This window comes from Mastigoproctus giganteus, chromosome 13, assembly GCF_048544385.1.
Source record: "Mastigoproctus giganteus isolate SK-2022 chromosome 13, ASM4854438v1, whole genome shotgun sequence".
Taxonomy (NCBI): Eukaryota; Metazoa; Arthropoda; class Arachnida; order Uropygi; family Thelyphonidae; genus Mastigoproctus; species Mastigoproctus giganteus.
In genome coordinates this window covers 22,440,277-22,455,621 of record NC_143587.1, presented here as the reverse complement: position 1 = coordinate 22,455,621, position 15,345 = coordinate 22,440,277, and the positions used below count along the sequence as shown (strand labels likewise).

The window sequence follows — 15,345 nt, the reverse complement described above, 5'->3', positions numbered from 1 at the left end:
CACAAATTAACATTATGGCTGATCCATAAATGGCTTAAGAGAAGTTCATTGCGTAGTAGTGGTGGTACAACCGAAGGCCAGATCAATGCCAACTGTAAAAAGTCCCCTTTGTATCCCAAACAGAAAGGTTATTTGTTTGGGATAGAAAGGGGACTTAGGAAAGAGAAGTCAGCCACAGTGAACTGCTTAATAGGGGTGGTTGATCTTAAGTAACCCCTTTCTGTGAGAGAGAGAGAGAAAAAAAAAAAATTATCCATGTTAAGATTTTTTTTGCAAAAAAGGGATCTATGAGATCAACCTTCCAATTCACCAGATTTGGCTCCAAATGACTTCTCTCTTTTCAAAGTTATAAAGAAAGGAAAATATTTCAAACCCCATAAAAGAACCAAGCCAGCCATCTCAATAAAATAACTTTTTAGTAATTAATATATACCATATGAACCAGAAGTCAGGACAAGTCAACATCTGGTCATGCTGGAGTATAAACAAAAACATGAAAAATGTTCTTGTTTATAGCCCATCACAACTACAAGGTCAAAAGTTTACAAAAAAAATCATGAATACAATTGTTGTATTCATTTTATTTAGCAGTCACAGGCTTCAAAACCAGACTACTAAAAGAGAATGTGCTACTGCACTCTTGCTCCTTATGTGTTTCATCATAAATCTGTCAATTGATGTCTTGACTTTTAGTTCAATATTTAATTTCACAAATACCACCAAGTTTTAAAAGGCAACACCCCAAATTTTTCATTTCTATTTAAAACTTGTGTATAACCTTGAAAAATTTGAGCTCCCATATTATAAAAGTATATGACAAATACACACACAACAAACTACATTTTGTAACTATATTTTAATTCAATGACCACAAAAAATACAAATATAAAAACCGTATGCACGAATTTCAACATGATCTGGAATTCAGGATAAAGTTCTTTCCATATATGGATACATGGATTGCTAGATAGCAACACAACTATCATCAGAACTCAAACGAGTCTTCATTCTGTTTAATGTCATTCTTTCCAGCCAACTTCATTCCCGAAATTCCAAAATGCCTGCAACAAAATAACACATACAAGGGTTAGAAAGAGAGAGAGAGAGAGAGAGAGAGAAAAAAATTATTTAAAAGTCAAAGTTCATTCAACAGGACATGTAGATTTTCTTTAGACTTATTCATGCAATTTCACAGTTAAATACACTTCACAACTGGACTAAAATCATTTCATTTGTCTAAATCAGCCTAAAGTGGGGTGTGCAGATGATCCATGGAGTGATTTGGTAAGCAGAGTGAGCAATGCAAGCCTTCCATTTGGTTTTTTTTTTTTTTGATTTGGTAGTTGTTGGCGCATCGGCTTCTGTGGCCATATTGCACCTCCCAAGGTTTTTGCAGTACTTTGATCCAAGCCCAAGGCGGGAATCGAACCCGCGACCTTTGGGTTGCCGGGCAAGTATTTTACCCACTCGGCTAGCCCGGTCGGCTCCTTCCATTTGGATCAACGTACCTATGTGAGGCGACTTTCTCTGCAATGAGTATGATTAAAACCACGTCTAGAAATAAACTTAACTTGGAACTAGTTCTTCGGGTAGCTGTGTCCCAAAATATGAAACTCAGCAATAATGAAAAATATTCAAGTGCATTGTTCCCACTAAAAAATGCTGTTGATTTGATTTAATTTTTGCATCGAATTAGATTGTGATTCTCAATATAATTGTATACCATGTAAATTATTTATAAATAAAACAAATAATATTACATTATACTTACTACACTTGTTACCTTAATGATTTCATATCTTTTTGTGCTTGAACTTCGATTTAATTTTGTATTTTTTTAAAATTGTGATTTTAGATTTAATGTCTTCCACGTAAATGATTTATAAATAAAAAATATATTAAACATATATTTAATTTCGGGATGCACGTTAGTTCTTTTAAATAAAATAAGGGTGCGTGACCAAAAACATTTGGAGACCATTGGTTGTAAATTCGGTGTTCGAAGCATGGTTGGGTCCAGCTGCCAGCATGTAAAAGAATTTTGAAAATTATTGCTAGTCAAATTAGACATCCTAGACACAAGGCAGAACTACAGTTTTGATGCCCTCACTAGCTACAATGCAAAGCAGTGCAACACCAACATTTTTCTTATCTACTTATGGAGTTGAAACTCCAGGCCAATTAGAAAAATTCCTAATGTGACTGAGACCTAAGAGTTTAAGCAAGAAAATAAATCCCTATGTAATTGTTTCCTTTCTAAATATAAATTTGTGTGGCAGTAAAAGCACAAGTCTAGCAACAGAAACAATTTATCTCTGCTGCGAGGTGGTGCATGTGTACATAATTTATGCTGATAGACATTAATTTTTTCAATGCCATTGCCTACTATTTTTACCTTTGCTCAGAAGTAAACAAAAGGGGCTAGCAGTAAGTGGGTCTTTATTCTCAGGACAGTCCTAGCAAACTCCTGTTAATTTGTGTCCAGGAAGCATGCAGTTGTTAGTCCTATCGCACAAACCATAAAGACAGCTGCTTTGACCAGTAGGGGCAAACCTGTGCATTTTCAGGTGGTAGATTATTAATCACATCAAATGGGCTCCTATATGAAATACAGATGCTCACATGATGCAAACATACAATTGTCATCTATTTTCAATCTTCCATCACTAATGAAGCAAGACAGTTATATTAATAATCGTTCTGTATGTATTTGTGAGGCGCCTGGTTTTGTTAAATATAGGCATTTTTTGCCACTATTTAGCCTTGATGACAAGATTCAGCAGAATCTTAAAATGTTTCAAGCAATAGTTCCTCAACCATTTACAATAAGATTATGTAGTAACATTTAGGAGTCAGCAGACAGACTACATTGACTATTGATCACGGTACAATATAAATTTGTCCTGCAAGTTCCCTATATTGTCCTCAGATACTCACCAGGTGGTCAACTGGCTGCTCATCTACTTAGACCTTTCCCTCATCTTCCTCCTCTTCCTCTTCAGCCTCCTCATACGCTTCTTCCTCCACTACAGTAATGATGAAAAAACACAATGAATAAAAATTAACAAAATCACTACATAGAACAAATCATTTTCAAAATCCTAAATTTAAACAGATAATTTACGATCAAAACAAGATTCATTTGACATAGTAGAATCACAATCCAAAAAATAGTTTTAATGAAATAATTTGTAGTTAAGATAATTAGCTAACCTTATAATTATATAACCCTATAACCTTATACACGCTTTACGAGGTTTTTTTCCCCTTTCAAAGTATCAAGTATCAACAAAATCAAAAATATGAACATTAATTGAAAAAAAAAAAAAAAAACGTTAAACATTCATAAATACTGCATTTCAAATCACATGCGTAGCTATACAATAGTGTACCCAGCTTTACTATATTAATCCATTCAAGAGACACCATCGTATTGTGAACCCAACAACACTTTTTTGGTAATTCATTCCACAACCTCGGAAGTTGAAATTTGCCATATAACTCTCTAAAACAGTGGTTTTCAACCTTTTCTTTAATAATGGCACCCCTAAGTAATTTATTTTATTTTGCGGCAACCCCACTCAATTTTCTGCCTGTTAGATCCGATTCTCTGTGTGTGTGTGTATATATATATATATATATATATATGATAGTTATTACAATAATATAATTATAAAAGTTATATTTCATAATACAAATTATATACACACACAGTATATAATAATTTTATTCTTTATAAGAGGTACTAAGTAAACATCAATTATAAATCACCACAAAATTAAAGATACTGTACACCGTTTTATAATGAAATAAACATAAATAAAAAAAAAATAATAAGTTTAACTTAAATCCAAATTACGTGGCACCCCTGGAACATTATTGCAGCACACTAAGGTGCCGCTGCACCCCGGTTGATAACACCCCTCTGTGTCACCAGGCAATGAGTAGATGATTTGTCAACTGGTGCAATACCAACACTTTGCTTATTGGAGGCTTGAAATGATGAAACCAATGTATAGTTTCCAGAACGAAATTTCAGACAAATCCCATCGCTTTATCATTGCAGGATCCAATCTTCCTTACACTTCAAGGATACAAAATCTAAAACAGTGTTCACAGGCTAATTGCTAGATAGTCCAGTCCACCAGATCAGCTAGGGTATAATTTTGCTGCTTATACTGTGCCAAGGCCAAGTAGTCACTGGAGGGAGTTAAAATAGTGTATATGTGGTAGAGGGAGGGGACATTGCTGAAGTATATTATTGCTATGCATACATTAATCTAAAAATTTCATTACTTTATATTTGTCTCCCCCTTTACATTTTCTACTAAATGCAGGAGAATAGTTAAACTAATAGAAAAAAAAAAAAAAAAAACTTAGAGTGAGAAATGGCGTAAACTTTCGAACACTGCCTCATTCATTTCACAAATACACAAGCTCCACTCTCAAAGATGCCCATTTCCACCTAAAGTATGCCAAGCCCCACTTAATTTCCTAACAGAATTCCAATTGTCATTGCCTCTACCCAGCACTTTTTTTTGGGACAGTATGCAGCGTACCGGCACCTTTATTAACAGTGACGTGTGATTTTTGGATGTAATGCACTTCAAAATTTGTAATATTCCTTAAATTTGCTATTCAAAAAAGCTTAAAATTATTTAACTAAATTTGCATTTTTCACTGTCTATTGTTAAGGTATTTTCTATATAAAACTGTATAACCATTTTTGTTATTCTAAATTACTCAGTCGGACCTCTGTTTAACGAAATCCTTTTATAGAAAATTATTTTGAATTCCCCTTGGAAGTTACATTTAAAATACTTTCAATCAATAGTATGATCGTTTAAAATGGATCTAATTTTGGTACATATTTTATTAGCGGCAGAAACACCCTTTCGGATTCTATTCTGGTACTGAGATAATCGTAGATGATCTCAGTCCATATTTTCTAGGCTTTGAACATTTTTAGCAAAAATAGTTAAAATTATTTCATTAATTTCTTTAAAAGTCCATCTTTTAAAATCTCATTGGAGTCGGGCAATTTCTTATTTTGGAAAGAATTTGCGGAACACATGTTCTGTTCCATGTTGATCTTCCATGGTTGAATTATGTTCATCATTTTCTGAAGGAGAAAGACGTTTTATTCAGCGAAGTATAATTTTCACTATAGTATCTTTACTGAGTCTGGGAGCGAGCAGAGTGTGGATAAAAAAATAAAGCAGAGAGCAAAGAGTGAGGATAAGGAATAAAGAAGAGGGCAAAGAGTGCAGTTAAGGAATTCTTAACATATATAAATGCAAAGAACAGAAGGACAAATCAGATTGGACCCTTATGCAATGGACATGGGATAGTATTAGATAACATAGCTGAAGTTGCAGACGAACTGAACAGCTACTTTGCGTCGATATTTACATAAAAAAAACCCTGTGTCAATGAGATGTTATGGAAGTGAAGCTGAAAAAAATGTAATATGAGAACTTTCGCGCCTACGGGTGAGTAAGGCTCCTTGTGGTTGATGGCATATACCCTATAATCTTATAGGGTATATGGGGTAGCCTATAATCTCGGCTACAGAGGTCTCCATACCTGAGTGGTCAGGAGCAGGAGTGCAGTAGCACACACTCTTTGAGTAGACCGGGGTTCAAGCCCCCGACTGTCAAATACGGTCGATCTGCCAACCAGCACTGCACCAGCGTGCCAGATTATGGTCCATTTCCCTCAGCATGATTTGTTGAGGAGGCTTCCATCCTGCAGTGGGTTGATAATGGCTGCAGTTTTACCCTATAATCTTAAAGGAGGCAGCAAGTGATTGCATTGAACCATTAAGACCATCACTGGACTCAGGAGAGAGATTCCGTTGGATTGATGTAAATTGGAACATAAAGGAGGTTCTGGAAAATTACCAACCGGCCACAGTCTAACTTCAGTAGTAGGGAAAATCATGGAGGCAATGATGAAGAGTGGAATTCAGGATCATTCAGATGGAAATGGAATTCTGTAGGATACACAGCATGGTTTTGTAAAGGGAAAATCAAGTTTAACAAATCTGGTTAGCCATTTTGACAGGTCACTTGTGAGCTGGATTTAGGGAATAATTTCGGCAGTGTTTATTTGGATTTCAGCAAAGCATTTGACTCAGTCCCACATGAGTGGTTACTTTATAAGTTGGAGCAAGCTGGAATCGTAGGGAAAATCCTTAGATGGATAGCACAATGGCTTGAGGGCACCAGGCAGAGAGTTGTGATAAATGGTTATTCCTCAGATTGGGTTAATGTAAGAAGTGAGGTTCCCCAAGGATCAGAATTGGAACCACTGTTGTTTTTGATTATCTTAAATGACATCTATGAAGGGATGGAGGGCGTGAGGTCTAAATTTGCAGATGATGTAAAGATCAGTGGAGTAGTTAATATTCGCTGCCATGCAGATCATCTTCAGAGTGACCCAGATAGACTTCCCGGATGATCAGAAAAGTGGCAGCTATTCTTTAATTCAGCAAAATGCAAGGTCTTACACCTGGGGAACAGCAACCCCAACATAACTTATTCATTTGGTGGAGTTGAACTAAAGTCAGCAGTGGAGGAACGGGACTTGGGAGTAACAATACTGTCAGACACAAAGTTGTCCGGGAATTGTGGACAGGTTGCAATGTTGCATGGTGTCCTATCGATGATTTATTGAACATTTGCTAGTAGAGATAACGACGTCATAATCACATAAAGGTCATTTTATAACCTCTATGTGATAAAATTATAAACAATTATTTTATTTAAATTAGTACTGAAAAACCAGCATTTTTTTGTATCAATACCGAGAAAAAAAAAAAAAAAGAAAAAAAACCGACCAGGATCCCAGTATTGTATGCCCTAAATGCATCCTGTGGTCTTTCATCAAAAGAATGACAGAAAAAAAAAATTTGAATCTCAATACCCAGAAAGCTCCAGTCCTGATTGCATTTCTCCACTGTTCTGTGTTGCCTTTTTACACTTTCTTATTCCACCAGCATTTTTTGTTCTGCTTGGAAATTTGCTCGTATCCAGCCAGCTCCCAGTCATTGTGCCATTGCACGTACCTCTATTCTTTCGAAACTAGTGGAGAAATCCAACTGTCAAATCTTAAAACTATCTCAAATCTATCTCAAAACATTCCACCTGATCAATCATCTCTAATATGGATTCTGCCAGTGTCAATTCACTGGGGATATACTGGCTTGCGTTAACCACTTGTGGACAAATTCAATGGAAAGATTTGGTGAAGTTCCAGCAGTTGCTCTACATTTTTAAAGCCTCTGATCATGTTTTGCACAAGACTCCTATGCAAGCTCCCATCTTATGGATTGTCACCTGTTTTTTTTTTTGCAATTGGGTATCTAGTTTTCTGACTGTTCACTCTAGGAGATGGTAGACAGCTCTCTGTTTTTCTAACTTTTCCACTAATGCTGGTATTATCAAAAATTATGTTCTTTCCTTCACCCATTTCCTCTTGTATATCAATGTTCTTCTAGTGATTGGAAATCCTATACATAGTTTTGCTGATGACAGCACATTGCAGTCTACCTTAAGTTTGAGAAACCTTATTCCGTAAATACAGCTTCAACTTTTCAAATATCCACCACCAATTCCTTAAATGCAGATTTCTTAGTAATTTGCCAATGAGGAAATTATTTTAGTTATTTTCAATCCTAAAACTCAGTGCTGTCATATATTGCAAAAAAGGAGGCTACTTGTCCTATGCTATCTCTGACACTCACATTTATAGACAAGACAAAGACTACTTACCTCTATTAGGGATTACCTCGACTTCTAGTCTCTCTTTTAGCATAAAACACATCACAAATATATCTTACTCTGCATCTAAAAAATTGGATTTTACCCTTTGCTCTCAACATTATTCTTCTAAAGAGCTACTCACTACAAATCTGAAATCCACCATCACATGGAACACTCCCACTTCTGTTGTGGTGCCCACAAAGCCTCTCCCAAATTTCCTTCATAAAAGGCAGTCAGATTAATCAAGACATCTCTAACAAAGTCTCTCAAAACAAGAACTTTCCATGGTTGGAGTTTTCAAAAAAAAAAAAAAAAAAAAAAAACCAGTACAAAGCAGTTTGAAAAACTACCAAACATACCAAAGGATTTTATCACCCCCCCCATTATATGCAACTGGAAGAAAAAGGATTACAAGATGCTTACTCTTTCAGAATGGACTAGGATTTCAGAATTGAGATTTCGTACATCTGTGCATGGGCCCCCTTCTATGTGATTTTCTTAATGATGAAGGAATACAATGCATGATGTTAAGATTTTCAGATAACAAAAACAGGCAAGGGCAGTGGTTAATGACTGCAGTCAAGTCGTATTTCTGAGGCCAAGTTGAACAGGCTTTATAGATGGTTAAATAAGGTGCAATGGGTGTTAATATTGCAAAGCGCAAGGTTTTACATTTGGGGAAACAACTCTAAGACTTGGGGGAGAATAGAACACCCCCAAGACTGAGGAAGTCTGGAGGGAGGAACCTTTTCTAAAGTTCATGGGGCAATTTGAATGCTGTACTAGTACATGAGGGGCAGGGGGGGGGGAGAAAGATGGAGAGAATATGGACAACAGACCCATCTAAAGTACCTAGATGGGATGTCATTAAGGTTTATAAGGCTCTGGAGGGGAAAGGAAAATGAGCGAAAACAACTTCCATATAGTATTATATAACACTATAATTAGGGAACAGGCTCAAACTATGAGAGAATTATAGACTGGATTGTAGGAGCTTCCTTTATCCAGCTAGTTGTTAATCACTGGGATAAATCACCCAAAAGACACTTGGGGGGTGGGGCGGAATCCAAAATTGCCTGATTTCTTTTGCCCAGCAAGTTGCTAATTAGTGAAATTAGTTCTGCAGGTTGTTGAGGCTGCCAGCTTTGGGAAATTCAAACAGCAGCTGGATTCAAAGGGTACCCACATGAGGAATGAAACACTTTCTTTTTATTATTTTTATATATTTATTTTTAGACCAGTGCAGCATCTTGCTAACAATAACTGAGCCTTTTGTTTCAAGTATGTACCAAACCCTCAATCATCTCATAAAACCTGCTCCCCCTATTTTCATAAGTAACTGCCTTCTTCACATTCCATGCAAAATGCATTTTTCCAGCCCTCCCATTAGCCAGTGGACATTTTATTGGCCTATCAGACACATCTGACAAAATCACATGAGAAAAAAAAGAAAAAGTATGCTGCGCTGGGCTACATGCCATTCATACAAAGCAGCCATTAGGCAAACTACCCTGGCTCTGCTGCCAACTCACCAACCAGTTTTAGTACCCAAAAAAAAAAAAAAAAAAACTTGGTCAATTAAATCATTTATATTTATTTTAAAATGAACTGTTACAAGAAAATATCCCGATTGCATGACTGAGATAACCCTCACCCTTCTTCCTCAAACAATAGAAGATCCAAACACCCCCAATACACCAGGTATTCAGACATTTTTAAACATAGATAAGAGGTAAACTGCAGCCATTATCACCCACTGCAGGATGGAAGCTTCTTCAACAATCCATGCTGAGAGAAATGGATCATAATCTGCCATGCTGGTCCAGTGTGGGCTGGCAGATTGACCGTATTTAGCAGTCAGGGGCTTGAGTCCCGGTATACTCAGAGCGTGTGCTACTGCACTCCCGCTCCTGACCACTCAGCTACAGAGGCACTACTTTTAAACATATTAGGCTACAAGTATGCTCCTGTTGAAACCATCTACACCAAGGATTGGCAACAATGGTCCTGGAGCTAAAGATAGCACCATCTGAAATGGTTCCTGGTTCATACCACAATAGCAAACAGGTGTACCCATGTTCCAATTTCATTTCAAAAGTGAAGACACTGCATTTCACAAATTATCGCTTGTGCTGTGTGCACCCATTTTTCAAGCTCACCCGATTTCAGAAATCCAACACCAAGCCCGAAGTACACTGAACCTGGTGCCCATATCAAAGTGAATCCAGTACACAACCCATGGTCAATGCTATCCTTCATAACCAGCTATTATGAACTCACATATTTAAAACACATTCAGATTTTAGTTCTACTGTGTGAGGAAAAAAGAATATGGTTTGTAAGTTTATAGTTAAGCTGGTATCTGGAACAAATTATCAGTCAATATAAGCCTGGCTTGGCACTGGGATAAGTGTAACACAAAAGCATTGTTTCATATATAGAGAGGAACAAGCTAAACAAATCTACATTTGAGAACTCAGGTTTTCACTCTTGCTCTCAACATTGTTTTTCATTTAAACTAATTATTCTCTACATTCACTTTAATCACAAAATACTATTCCCACGTCTAGGGTGGGGCAACCCCAAAACTACATGCCTTTACAGACACTTATTAGCATTTGTAATCAACCTCTTTTTTTCTAAACTAGTTAACAGATGTACATTCACAATTCAACCCCAAACACAACTAACTTTTCTGCATTTACCTCTTCAGTGCAAATCTTGATCTGGTTATCAGCAGTGATCATTCATGTATTAGGAATTTGCAGATAAAATAACCACTAGGTGGCAGTGATCACAGTGTACTGACGTGGGATTTACTAAAGGATATAATTACCATCAGGGATAAAGGAAAGGGTTTTGGCTTCCGTAAAGGCGAGTACAGTGGTCTTCGACAGTTTTTAAATTCTGTACAGTGGAATCAACTGATGATGTTACCAACAGTAAATTCTAAGTGGGAAGCATTCAAGGAATTAATTGTGGATGCTACTAAAAGTTTCATACCTATTAAGAAATATTGTTCAAGGTTTAGGCCTAAATGGTTGTCAAATGAACTAATGAGACTCTTAACAGAGAAGAAAAATGCATGGGATGCATACAAATTAACACGTGACACAGAAACCCATGATAGCTACAAGTTAATCTGTAACCAAGTTACAAAGGAGGTTAGGCAGGTGAAGGCAGATTACGAGAAATCCTTGGCAAAAGATGCTAAGAAAAACAGCAAGGATTTCTTTACTTATGTAAACTCTAAAAGGAAGGGGATGAATCTGATTGGTCCACTTGACATCGTTGGTTCGACTGTTGATGATCCTGCTCAGATAGCAAACAAACTGAAAGAGTATTTTGCATCTACATTCACACATGAGGAATTATTAAGGTTTGAAAATGGCAGGAGGTTATCAAATTGTAGCAGGGTGCTTAATGATTTTGTAATAACTGAGAGCAAAGTGGAAGAGAAACTGTTGAAGTTAAACGTAAGAAAAGCACCTGGGGTGGATGGGATCTATCCAGTTATATTAAAGGAGGCGGCAAAGCAACTAAGCAAACCCTTAGCCATAATTATGAGAGCATCCTTGGACTCAGGGGAGGTTCCCACAGACTGGAGATGTGCAAATGTATCCCCAATTCATAAAGGGGGATCGAAGGGTGACACGAGTAATTACAAACCACTTAGTTTAACTTCTGTTCCGGGTAAAATAATGGAGTCGCTGGTTAAAGATGCATTGCAGGATCATCTAGACAAGACTGCAGCAATAATTCAGACACAGGATGGGTTTGTTAAGGGAAAGTCTTGTCTGACAAATTTGATAGGATATTATGATGTGGTTACAAAGGAACTGGATGCAAAAAATAATTTTGATATCATATATTTGGATTTCAGGAAAGCTTTTGACACTGTTGCACATGGAAGACTATTGTACAAATTGGAGAGAATGGTATTATGGGTAAGTTGCTACAATGGATAAAAGGATGGTTAAGTGGAAGAAGACAGAGGGTGGTAATCAATGGGTGCTGCTCTTCGTGGACTAATGTTATTAGTGGAGTCCCACAGGGTTCGGTGTTGGGTCCACTGTTGTTTTGTATATTTATCAATGATATTGATGAAGGTATATCAGGCTTAGTGTCGAAGTTTGCAGATGATACAAAGGTTGGCAGGGTTGTTAATGACAGTAATGGTAGTGTGCTACTGCAACAGGATCTAGATAATTTGGGCAGATGGGCTAAAACGTGGCAACTGAAGTTTAACCTTGACAAATGCATATAAGTACTGCATATGGGTAGAAGTAACCCCAGAGAAACGTACCAACTGTGTGGTACTACACTTAAGGTGGTAGAAAATGAAAAAGACCTGGGAGTAATTGTGCAGGCAGATATGAAGTTTTCTGAGCAATGCAGACAGGCTGCCAGGGCAGGTCATGGGGTATTGTCAATGATATATAGGAATTTTGCTAGCAGGGAAAAGGAGGCGATTATCCCTCTGTATAAGGCAATGGTCAGGCCACGCCTTGAGTACTGCATACAGGTCTGGAGGCCTCATTTTAGGAAGGATGTAGATTTACTTGAGCGTGTAAAGAGAAGGGCAACAAGATTGGTGAGGGGAATGAAGGGATCCTCTTATCAAGAGAGGCTTAAGTTCTGCAAATTGCAGTGGCTGGAGACTAGGCACCTGCGCGGTGATCTGATTGAGGTGTATAAGGCCTTGAATGGGTTCAGCACGCTGAATTCTGATGGGATCCTTCCACTTGTTCAGATTACGAACCTAAGGGAGCATAAATTCAAATTAAGAAAAGACAGATGTAGATTAGATGTGCGGAAATTTGCCTTTAGCCAGCGGGTGGTTAATTGCTGGAACAAACTTCCATTTGTCGTTGTGGAAGTTGATAGGTTGAATAAATTTAAGGAGGAACTGGACAGGCATTTGGAGGGAATGGTGCGATTTTTTTTTTTTTGGCTGATGCTGCATAAGCTCATACATTTGCTTTCTTGCATCACATGCCACTACTACTACTATATTTCCTGTGAATCATGGTCACTGAAGACTGGTTAACACTGAAATTTAATTTCAGTGTTAACCAGTCTTCCGATTTCTCATCTTACTATCTAAAACTGTGAAGCAAATCACAAATTGCCTGCATACCACAAAATAAGCATCACTCTCCCTAAAACGTATACAAGTATTTATTTGAAATGTCATTACCCACGCAGCTGTTTCACCAACTGCTCTCTTACTAGGCGGAGGCAACTTATCACTGAAATCAGTGACCACTGAAAGTTTATGCTCCTCTAAACTTGCATTACATTTCCTATGGTTTTTTGTAAGTAGTACTGTTTCAACAGTGTGCAATTGCATGCATGCACACCTAATCTTCTGAAACAATGGAAAATAGCAATACTACTGCTAAAGTAAACAAAACGTTAAGTTTCTTTAGTCATCAACACTTCATAATGGCCTTTACGTGTGCAAGAATAGCCAGGGAATTGCTATCTTGGAGTTTAACGGTGGGGGGAGAAAAACAGGAATTAGCATCCAAGTACTTGGGAATTGAAAGGAGGAAATATATAAATAGGTTACTCAATTTTACGTGTGTGAATGTGTATATATACATAGACAGATAGAAAGTTGAAGCATGCATGCGAAAGTATTTTGTACTCAATTGTAAAAGGTCGATAGCTTCTGATCTTAAGAGTTATTCAGTACGTGAACAAAGGACCAGAGAATTATTTCTAAATAATGCACAAATTTGCCAAAGTTAACCAATTATATCTAACATCATAATCAATATCAAACATTATTATTAGCCACATGGTGCAAGTAAGCCTGAGGCTTATGCTGCACCAACCAAAAAAATTGAGTTACTCAGAGAGAGAGAGAGAAGGGAATAACCAAGAAAGAGAAGAATGATGATATCCAGCTCAGGACCCTGGGCGTGCCAAGCCATATTGCCAATCCTAATGAAATTAATTCTTTTATTAAATAAAACAGTGCTGAAGCTTAGTTTTATTAATATTTATTATAACATTAGTTAAAAGTAAGCAATCAAGTTAATATATTACTCCAAAAGAATATTTTAATGTTGGGTACCCACAACGCATTTCAGCAAAATTTTTGCTTTGTGACAATGGAACGGCCAAAATTGGTAAGTTATGCGAAAGTTCATAAAAAGCATATTTCTTCTCAAATATTCGGTAAAAAAAAGACACAGGATGAGAACTATAACAATAATATTTCTTACCTTAGCCCTCATGACGAAAAATTATTTCCTTTTGTAAGGATGTTTACGGATCAAAGTTTTAACACAGCCACCCTGCGTAAAACCATCCACATGTAAAATGATGAAAAGACCCGGATGACGACTCTGAATAGGAAGGGAATGACGTCATATCAGAGAATTATACCTATTATTATTTTCGTCGCCTAATTATAGCACGATATACCAAACACCAAAATCGGCACAAACAAGGTTTTATAAGTTATTATTATTATTGTTGCTCTTATATTATTTCTCCCTAATTGGGAGATTCCACTCCGTGACGGGTACTACTACCAAGTACGCAGGTGGTTGTAATGTCTGGTGTTACTGTTGGTCGAGGAAATCTCTGACTGTCCTACAGGTGTTCAGGATTGCGACTTTCTGGAGTTCCTTGTAGGTGTTCTCTGGGAGACCTATTGCTGCTAGGCTGCTATGTAGAGTCTTTGGTACCATACCGGTGGTTGACACGATGATTGGGACAGTTGATACTTCTTGTACATGCCACATCTCCTTGACCTCATGTCTCAGGTTCGTGTACTTCCTAATTTTTTCCTCATGGGTTTTCTGGACATTGCTAGTGTTGGGCACTGCTATGTCAATCAGGTAGGTAGCCTTTTCCATCTTGTCCACAAGGATTATGTCCGGTCTGTTGTGCGGGATGGTTTTATCCGTTATTATGGCGTGGTCGCAGTACAGCTTGTGGGTTTGGGTCTCTAGTATTGCCCTGGGGTTCGTACTTGTAGTATGGTACATTTTCTTTGGTCAATTGGTATTTCCTCGTTAGCTTCTGATGTATTATACTGGCTACCTGGTGGTGTCTATTAGTCTACTCAGTCTGGGTGATCACCTTGCACCCAGCGGTGATGTGTTGGATCGTTTCTGACGCCAGGTGGCATCGTTGACATGTGTCATCTGACATTCCAGGCTTTTGCTATGTATTTTCTATAGGTTCTGGTGTTGATTACCTGGCCTTGAATGGCCAGCATGAATCCTTCAGACTCGGGGAAGAGCGTCCCCTTGTGAGCCATGCATAGGAAGCAATGTTATCGATGTGATTTGATGGAGGTCATTGTAGTGTCTGCCATGGAGTGTCTTCTTTGTCCATCTTACTAACTTCGTTTCTTGTACTGTCTGGGCGGGAGGTGTTTCCTCGCTTAGGTTGAGTGTGGTATACCACTTATCTATCTTCCTTATAGCCTTGTGGAGTGGTGCTTTGTTGTTGACGAAATAATCCTTCAGGTTAACTATCGCTGTTTTCTGCTGTTCTATCAGGCCCCTTCCTTCCACTTTCCGAGAAATTGTTAGTCTCTCCACTGCTGACTTCG

General features: G+C 37.6%; 1 long non-coding RNA gene across 1 annotated transcript; it reads right to left on the bottom strand.

The window, feature by feature from the left end:
- Positions 1–841: 841 nt before the first annotated feature.
- On the bottom strand, positions 842–14,122 carry LOC150075861 (uncharacterized). The gene is made up of 3 exons (XR_016547853.1): positions 14,003–14,122; positions 2,938–3,026; positions 842–1,061 (listed from the first exon to the last, which is right to left on the bottom strand). It is a non-coding gene; the product is annotated as an uncharacterized LOC150075861 (long non-coding RNA).
- Between the last annotated feature and the right edge of the window lie 1,223 nt (positions 14,123–15,345).